Here is a 9,176-nt window from a genome sequence, read left to right as displayed (position 1 = left end):
GTGTAGTAAAGAATTTATTAACCTTGCCTAAAAAGAGACCCTGCATTTGCCCTTGGCTTCCCAGAGGTAATCTCTAATCCTTTGGAATGTCATGCCTTATAGGGGTGCCTTTGTTACCTGTGGGCTTTGGATCATACTGAAGAGTCTAGCAATGTGATTCAGGGTGAGGGGTTTGGGTCATGTGCTACCAGCTCAACCTCCTCAGGAGCTGGAGACTGAGATTTGCCATATGGAGCATCAACCATGCCTTTGTGAAGGAGCCCAATAAAAACTCTGCTCACCAAGGCCTGGGTGAACTTCCCTCATCGGAACATAGTAGTCCCCCCACCCCCAGCCCTGCCACCTACAGTTTTGTTTTCTGCAGTTTCTGTTATCTGTAAGCTTTTAGTTTAGCCTTCCTCTCTCCCTTAATATCTTTCCTTCCCTCTCTATTTTATTATTAGTTATTGCTGTTCATCTCTTACTGTGCCTAATTGATAAATTAAACTTCATCATAGGTAACCCTAGGAAAAACATAGTATATGCAGGGTTTGGTACTATCTATTGTTTTAGGCATCCACTGTGGGTCTTGAAAAGTATGCCCCATGGATAAGGGAGGACTACTGTCCTCCATTTGTATTGTCACATATTGCTGCTGGGAAAGTTGTCCACACTCCACGGGGAAAGGACAACTAGTAGCTCAATGACAGACTGTTCGTGAACTCTGCCCCATGTGCCTTTTCCCTCGGCTGATTCTAATCTGCATCGCTCCTTTGTAATAAACTGTCACTGACTGCGACAGCTTTAGGGACATTCTGTGAGTTCTTCTTAGTGCATTATGGTCCTGGTGGTAGACTCTGAGACCCTCACATTTGCAATGTGTGTTAGACCCCCAAATTTGCAAGTGGTCTTAGAAATGAGGATGGCCTTAGGGATTGCCCCGTACCTTCACACTTTGAGAAAACTGAGGTTGATGAAAGTTAAGTTACTTGTCTTCTAGTGAGGACTGGCGTCTAGGATTCACACTCAGGCTTTTCCTTCCCACCTCCAGCGTCTTTTCACTGTACAGCATCGCCTGATCAAACAGCATAAGCACTTGCCCTGGCCCAGCAAAACGCAGAACATTTCTGCAGAAAGGTCTAAATGGCAGACAAAATTCCTACATTTTAGCTGGAAGGAGATGATCTCCAAACTGGCTGGAATGACAAAATCCTCACATGGTCAGAATCGTTGGTTTGAGAGGGAAGAGAAGTACATGATCTCAAGAAAAAGAAACTATGACTTTCTTCATTGCTATACAATTTACGTATGTTTCTCTGAAATCTGAGGGTTTGGGGATCATTAGAAGTCAGATGCACCACTCTGGTAGGGAATGCTGGTAATGGGGGAGACTACACATGTGTTGAGGCAGGCTGTGTATGAGAAATTTCTGTACTTTCCCTCAATTTTGCTGTAAATCTAAAGCTACTCTAAAACCATAAAGTTTTAAAAAAATAAAAATAACAAAAACAGCAAGTTCCAAGTATCCTGTGGATTTTAGAAGACAAGGAAAGTGCTAAGTGTATGTGATGTCAACAGGCTACAGTAAACTGGGGTCTGAACGTGGACTTTCTAGCCACATGACCAGGGAGTGGTATATGGAGCTCTCATACCAGGAGCACTTCCTGTGAGTATGTGTTGAGCACTTTCTACCCTGAGAAGGAGGCATTAACAGTCCTATTTTTAAGATAAAAGCACTCAGAGAGAGAAGTTAAGCAGTTACTAATGTCATCAATCAAATGCAACACAGATATGGTGCTCAGTTCCACAAGTCCCTGAATCTGGGATGGCTGAGTTTCTCACTAAGACGTTAGCTTTGTCCAGCCTCACAGACTGTCCCTGAGAAGGTGAAGTGCTCTTGTCCCTGACAGTACTGCCATCACAGCTGCTACTGTTTCCATGGCAGTGACTGAATTGGGTCGTGTACTTCAGGTGTGCAAAGGTGGAAAATTCTTGTGCCACAGCATCAGGCTCTGCTAATCTAGGAACAGTACCTACTAGACAAAAACAGTGTATTCATAAAACATGCCTACCCAGGGCACACTGGATAGCACAAAGGTTACACAAACAGTAAGAATATCAGAGTGCCATTGTGCTCAATGTGTCCAGTGGGGACAATAATGCCTTGCTATTTGCAACCAGAACATCCATACATGAAATTCTGTCAGCTGAGAAGCAGCCTGGACCCCGGCTTGAAGTCTCTTTGGTGAGTGTTATGAGTTGATTTGTGTCCCCCTTAAAAAGATAAGTTGAAGTCTTAACTCCAGTACCTCAGAATGCAACTTTATTTGGAAATAGAGTCTTTAGAGATTTAATTGAGTTAAAATGAGGTTATTGGGGTGGGTCTGAATCCAATATGAATGATGTTCTCATAAAAAGGGGAAATTTGACAGAGAGAGAGACTTGCATAGAGGGAAGATGATGAAAAGAGACAGAGGGAGAATACCATGTGCAGACAGTCAGAAATTGGAAAATACCATCATAAACCAAGGAACGTCTGGGACTACCAGAAGCTGGAAAAAACAAGTAAATATCTTTACACTAAAGGTCCAAAGGAAGCATGGCCCTGCTGATATCTTGATCTCTTGAACTCCCAGCCTTGAGAACTCTGAGTTGATAAATTTCTGTTGTTCTAAGCCACCCAGTTTGTGATACTTTGTTACAGCAGCCCTAGAAAACTAATACAGATTAGTGATAGGTTCTGAACATAATCAGAGCCATTTTAGGAAAAGCCAAGCACAAAACGGCCGCCAACCACCACCACCCCCTTCCCGTTTAGGAGAAGCCTCGTGACTTCTGTGAAATAGAAACCCTTTTGCTTCCGCGTGGGTGCAATTTTCCACCCTGGTTTTATCAGCCAGGTGGAGCTTCTGCATTAGCCTAATGCCCCTCCTTGACTGTATCAGCCAGCCTTCGGTGCCCTACAGCCTATATAAGCCCTCTCACCCCGACGTCTGGTGCTGTTCTCCCCTTTAGTCAAAGGAAATTACTCTCCATTTTGAGTGCAGCCTGACAGATTCTTTTCCTTTAATAAAGCTTGATCGGTACCTGGCATTTTGGCTCACTTTCTTTCATTTTGGTGCTGAAACCCAGGAAGGGTCCTGGCTGGGACCTTCAGACAATCCCTTCTCTTGGGTTGATTGGTCCCCCGGCCGCCCTTCCCGGACCTGCTGAACTGGGTACCTCTGGGACTCTCTCCTCTTGCTGTTCCAAGACCAACACATCCAATATCAGCCTCAATTCAGGGTGAGTCAGTGGGTCTGTCCTACTTCTATGGGTTCCCCTGACTACTTTCTATGACTCCTGTCTACTTCCTGAAGACCAGGCACCTGGCCGAGGGAACCCCTCTCATGCCCACCAACTATTGGAGGATGCTCCTCTAGCCAGTCAGTGGCTCCTCTCTCGAAAAGAAGGTGGGCACCAACGAGGACGCTCCTTGGTGTTACCCTTCTTCTACTGGAGCTGATCACCTCCTTTCTCACCCTCTAAATGGGATCCTCACAATCCAAACCTCCACGCTCTACACCTCTGGGATGTCTCCTGGCCAATTTACAACCTCTTGGCCTCCAGGGAGACATTAAACCCAAAAGATTCATTTTCTACTGCACTCACGTGTGGCCTAAATACAAACTAAACAATGGATCCCGATGGCCAGAAAATGGCACTGGTTATGTTCAGAACCTATAATTAGATTTTCAAAAGATGAAAATATTGTGAGAGACCCGGCCCATTCCTAAGCAAGACCCCGTGTTTCATATTCAGCCTCTTGAACTGCAAAAGTCTTTTCCAAGCATAACTCAAAATTCACAGAAAGGTCTATTCTCAGCATGAGAGTGCCATGATAATTAGCAGATTCACGCACGATGGCGAACTCATCTTTCACAAAAATTTTCTTTTTTTAGTAAGAGTGTGTTAGCCTGTGAGCATAATCTGATGGCTTTAGCTGCATTTGTTATTCTTTGTTAAAACACACAAACACACACACACACACACACACACCCTTCTTATAATCAGATTACAGAAAACTTACCTGCAGGCATATAGAATGTCCCTCCCTCCCTGCAGAAATACTTGGCCTGTCAACTCTCAGATACTGCCAAGAACCTTCCAAGGCAATTAACATAAACATACAAACAAAACAGTGCCTTTCCTTTCCATTTCTTAATAAAAATATCATCTGTCTTAGTTTCCTAGGGCTGCCATTAAAAAGTATCCAACTTGAGTGGCTTAAACAACAGAAATTTATTATTTCACAGTTTAGAGGGTGGAAGCCTTAGATCAAGGTATCAGCAGTCTTGGTTCTTCTGTAAGAATCTGTCCATGCCTCTCTCCTAGTTTCTGGTAGTTTACTGGCAATCTTTGGCATTACTTGGCTTTGAAGGAGAGCAGAACATTTTACCCTGAAATATGGCTGAAAAAAAGAGACAGCCTTAAAAATTTGCCTTAAATTCTTTCTCTTTGGCCTTCCCTCACCTCTCTGATCCTCTTTCCAGAAACAGTGGAGGGACTCTCTCTGGAATTTCCTTATCTAAGAAAGCTTCTTTCCAAGAGAAATGCAATTGTCTAAGATCCTTTCCCAAGATTCTCATCAAATAACCAGAAAAAATCACTGCGAGTCATCACCACACCTGGAAAGACATTTTCACAGAGTGTTATCTGCCTCTCTGGATCATTCAAATTCCAAAGAGAGTTATTTACAAGTTAATTTACACCTCCCAGTTCATTCATCCTCTCTAATAATCATTTCCTGTCCCTCAAAAGAACTCTCTACATTCCCTATCTAGAAGGACATATAAGCTTCTGTACTTCAGTGGATTACTGGGTAAATCATCCCCCTGCAAATCCCCCATGCTGTGCATTTGTATGCCTTTTCTCCTGTCAATTTGCCTTTTTCAGTTGATTTTCAGTGGTCCTTCAGAGAGCAAAGGGGAAGTTTTCCCTTGATCTTTGCAGCTTGTTGATACATCAGCCTGATCTCCGCCTCTTCTCATGGCACTCTACGTCTGTGTTCAGATTTCCCCTTCTTATAAGGACACAGTCATAATGGATTAGGAGTCTCCCCTGTTCCAGTATAACCTCGTCTTAACTAAGTACATTTGCAATAGACATATTTCCAAATAAGGTCACATTCTGAGGTACTGGGGGTTAGTACTTCAACATATAAATTGGGAGTGGGGGCGGGCACGGTGAGGGAGCACCATTCAACCCATAACACCATCTCCTACTCCATGATCACTTAAAAGGTTGCCTTATTTAACTCTACTTATACTAAAATTTTTAAGTACAAAATTTTTATTATTTCCAGAGCAAAGATATGTGTTCTATGAAACACCAATGACTCAATTCCCAGAATGCATTTATTATGGGTAAAATCACAGTATAAAACATGAATATAAACTATAAGTCAGTGTTGCTGAGAACAGTGTTGAGGTGAAGGATCTTACTACCTCTGCTGCTCTTGTTCATTTAGTGAACCAATCAATTCATACTAGGCCAGAGCATGGAGCATCAGAAGACTGAGGAGGAAGACGGAAAAGAGGTAGAAAGAAGAAGGGGGGTGAAGCCGTCCTGACTTTCCAGGCATTAAAATCAGGTCACAGAGACAACACAAAACAAAGAACATGAAACAATATAAGGCCCAATCCAATTGTGACAAATGACATATTCCGACAATGATCCAGGGAGAGAAAGATCACTGAGAGGGAAGTGAGCCACAGAAGGCCTCTCTGCAAAGGATGTGCTTGAAGAGGCCATAGGTCTCAGTGGCCTGCGAGAGGTAGGCGTGAGATCATCCCCACAGTGGGAGGGACTAGAGCCCGGGAAGTAGATGGAGCTGTGTTTGGTGCTGGGAAGCGGTGGCTGCAATTTCGTATGCAAGGAGAAGTCATACCCCAGAGGCCCAGATTATCTCAAACTATGGTTTTTACCTTTACATCACAGTATTTGTGGTCAATATACTTTTTCAGTTTTTGAAAATGTGCCATGGGTGCTTTAATGGAAGGAGAAATTTCCATTTGTGACTTACAGCTCAAGATACTTAGAAGCTCCATTCACCATATTATTCAAATTGACTTCCTCTCATTCACTGGCACCTTTGTTTTCAGTCCATGCAAGTTCAGCATGAAATTGTACTTTTTGACTCCTGCATGAATGAGGAGGCATATTGATGCCTCTCATCTCCTTTCCCTTCCCTGCCCCTTACTATGCCAATCGTTCAGTTTTAAACCACATTTCTTATCATGACCTTTAAGTTCAACAGTTTTCAAACAATATTTTCCTTCCACTTATACTGAAATTTCTCAGTTTTTAACACAATTTTTATTTATCTTTTTTTTTTTTGTCTAGAAATCAAATTAAGTTTTCTTTTATTCCTTCAGGAAAGGATATGGTTATATAAGTTTCGATACTTTTCACACCATGCAATTTTTAAAATTCTCTTGTTATACAAATGACTTTTAATGACTTTTTTATTCCAATTTATTTCTGTGTATTAGTCTGTTATAACAGAATACCCAAGACTGGGTAATTTGTAAAGAAAAGAGGTTTATTTGGTTCATGATTCTAAGGAGTTGCATCTGGTGTGGTCCTCGGGCTGCTTCCACTCATGGCACAAAACAGCAGGGCAGCCGGCAGGTGCAAGCAGATCCTGTGGCAAGAGGAAGCAAGGGAAGGAAGGAGGGCAGTTGCCAGGCTCCTTTTAACCACCAGCTCTCAGGGGAATTAACAGAGTGAGAACTCACTCACTACCCCCCACCCAGGGAGGACATTGATTTATTCCTGAGGGATCCACCCCCATGACCCAAACACCTCCCGACACTGCCACATTGGGGATCAGAGTTCAATATGGGCTTTGGGGGGAAGAACATATCCAACTATATCACCCCAGTATATTGGAAGTATATTCTTCCTAAGTTGACGGTACACGGATGTATCATGTATTACGGGTCCCATGTAGTCCAGTCTGATACTTGCCCTTAGGCATGGCATGTGGATTTCTTTTTCTCTGCTTACTTTTTATTTGGCTATATCCCCTTCTTAGATCTGAAGTTAAAAACAGGTGGATGCCACAGGCTGTGTTTAGTGAACAGAAGTCACTCATCCACTGTGGCTCTGCTGGACAGGGATGGGATCTTCTCTATGCCTCCTGTCCAGTGCCTCTCAGTACTTGAGCATAACAGTCTCAGCCGCCTGCACCTGCATCCACACCCAGGTTGCCGCGGTTTTAGCCCCAACCTGTGGAGACCGCACCCTCCACGACACACTAAGTCGTCCATAATTCCTGTCTTTCCTCAGTGCACCCCACTCTCCTCTGGAAGGTGCCATCTATGAGTAAATATAAGGAAAAAAATCATCAGTGGCAGAAAAATAGTACCTTAGGTATGGTAGAAAGCAGAATGTTTGTCATAGAAAGAAAGACACTGTTTTCTAGTTAATGGAGCATTGGGCTTCTGAACCAGGCAGCAAATAATAATGGTGGCTTGAGAGGGCTGGCTGGTTAGCTCAGTCGGTTAGAGCATGGTGTCATAACACCAAGGCCAAGGGTTCAGATCCCTGTGCCGGCAAGCTGCCGAAAATAATAATAATGGTGGTTTGAAATGTTTAGGTTTTTTCCCCCCTTTTTAGGGCAGTGTATCTGCTCTACCTTATGGGTCATATCAAGGTTATGTCAATTCTGTTTTATTTTCAATCTAGACAGGTTGGCTTTCCATCCATCCTCTTTCAGATCCAGGCAGTAGGATGCCTGCTTGTGTGAGATAGATGTAGGAGGGTAGTTGTAAGGTTTCATCTTTTTATGTGTCTTCAGTGGCATTTTAGTGGGAAATTGTAAGAAATCACTTCAGGAGATTCATTCCAAAAGCACCAACAGAAAGCCAGGATTTTTTAAGGATGCCACACATGGACCAAAAACTTAATGCAACTAATGCTATAATCAAAAAAATAGGAGGTAGGAAGAGGAAAATATGTCATGTGATCAGAGAAATGATACCACACAAAAAATGGAGGTTATAAGAAGACACAAACTGGCCAATAGAAAACAGTTTGTATTTAGAAAAGTCTAATTTTAATATTCTAAAAACTAATGTGACTGATGTTAACGTTTTTAGGTTTTTTCATTATGAATCCTCAAAAGACCGATCACAAAATAACTTGAGTTATTTGTGTTTTGACAAGGATCAGTGAATCCACCATGCATTGGCTATCTGAATACAGTTACCTCTGGCCTCACGGTCCTTACTGTGAGGGTTCACCTGGTATATACGAGGTCCCCACATGGAATTAACAAAAATGGAAGCTGCATGAGAAATTAAAACCAAGACTGTGGGTTAAGGGCAGATAAGGGGCTCAATACTGAATCAACAGAGAGTTGGGAAACTTGAGAAATCTTTATCTTCACAACTTAAAAAAAAAATCCACTTAGTTTTAAGATACATGTACGTATTTTAAAAATGGAGCATTCAAGGAAAATGTCACTAGTCAATGACTGATAACAGTTGTTTTCTCCACCTAATTACAGAGGGGTATATTATTTTGGAAACAACCTTATGTTCATTTAAAACTCAGAGAGATTTGATGTAATGAGTCCTACTTATACCAAAAGCTGAGGACTACAAATCTTTACAGAAAAGGGGTCGCATCTATAGTACATAATGTGCTTATACTGCTGGCACATGCGTTCTACCTCTTTTTTTTCAAGAATGTGTTCACAATGGAGCACTGAAACCCAACCACATTTCTGATATACAGAAAAAACAGTACAAACATCTTTGCTGCCCTAGAAATTTCAATCCTGGGTTGGAGTCTTCACTTTGTAAACTAATCTCAGGGAAATTCTAGACTCTGAATTATTCATCTGTGCAAAGATAAATCTTCCTTCACCAAGCATGTATTTTAAAGTGCAGAAATAACTCATGAAATTTTAGGCTTGCATAGAGGTGGTGGGAAGACGAGGGATGAGGAAGAGCTAAACTTTGATAAAATGACTTCTGAAATACAGTCTTTGGTTGCAGGAAAGTTAAAAGCAGCATGATTTAGTGTATTGGTTTCTTTATTTCACCTCAGAACCATTTTTGCCCCAAAGAAAAGCTAATGCAGAAGCCCAATACGTGAAAATATTAAGGCCAAACTCTGTGGTTGACGGAGGATGGATATCCCAAAGT

At 42.2% G+C, this 9,176-nt stretch overlaps 1 long non-coding RNA gene across 1 annotated transcript; it reads right to left on the bottom strand.

Annotated features, from left to right (window-relative positions):
- Window positions 1-6,541: 6,541 nt before the first annotated feature.
- Window positions 6,542-7,316, bottom strand: LOC103593484. The gene is made up of 2 exons (XR_550763.1): window positions 7,030-7,316; window positions 6,542-6,664 (listed from the first exon to the last, which is right to left on the bottom strand). It is a non-coding gene; the product is annotated as an uncharacterized LOC103593484 (long non-coding RNA).
- Window positions 7,317-9,176: the final 1,860 nt, after the last annotated feature.

Source organism: Galeopterus variegatus, unplaced genomic scaffold (genome assembly GCF_000696425.1).
Source record: "Galeopterus variegatus unplaced genomic scaffold, G_variegatus-3.0.2 Scaffold1359, whole genome shotgun sequence".
NCBI classification, from domain to species: Eukaryota; Metazoa; Chordata; class Mammalia; order Dermoptera; family Cynocephalidae; genus Galeopterus; species Galeopterus variegatus.
The sequence above is the reverse complement of the archived record's forward strand: the minus strand, read 5'-3'. Positions and strand labels throughout refer to the sequence as shown.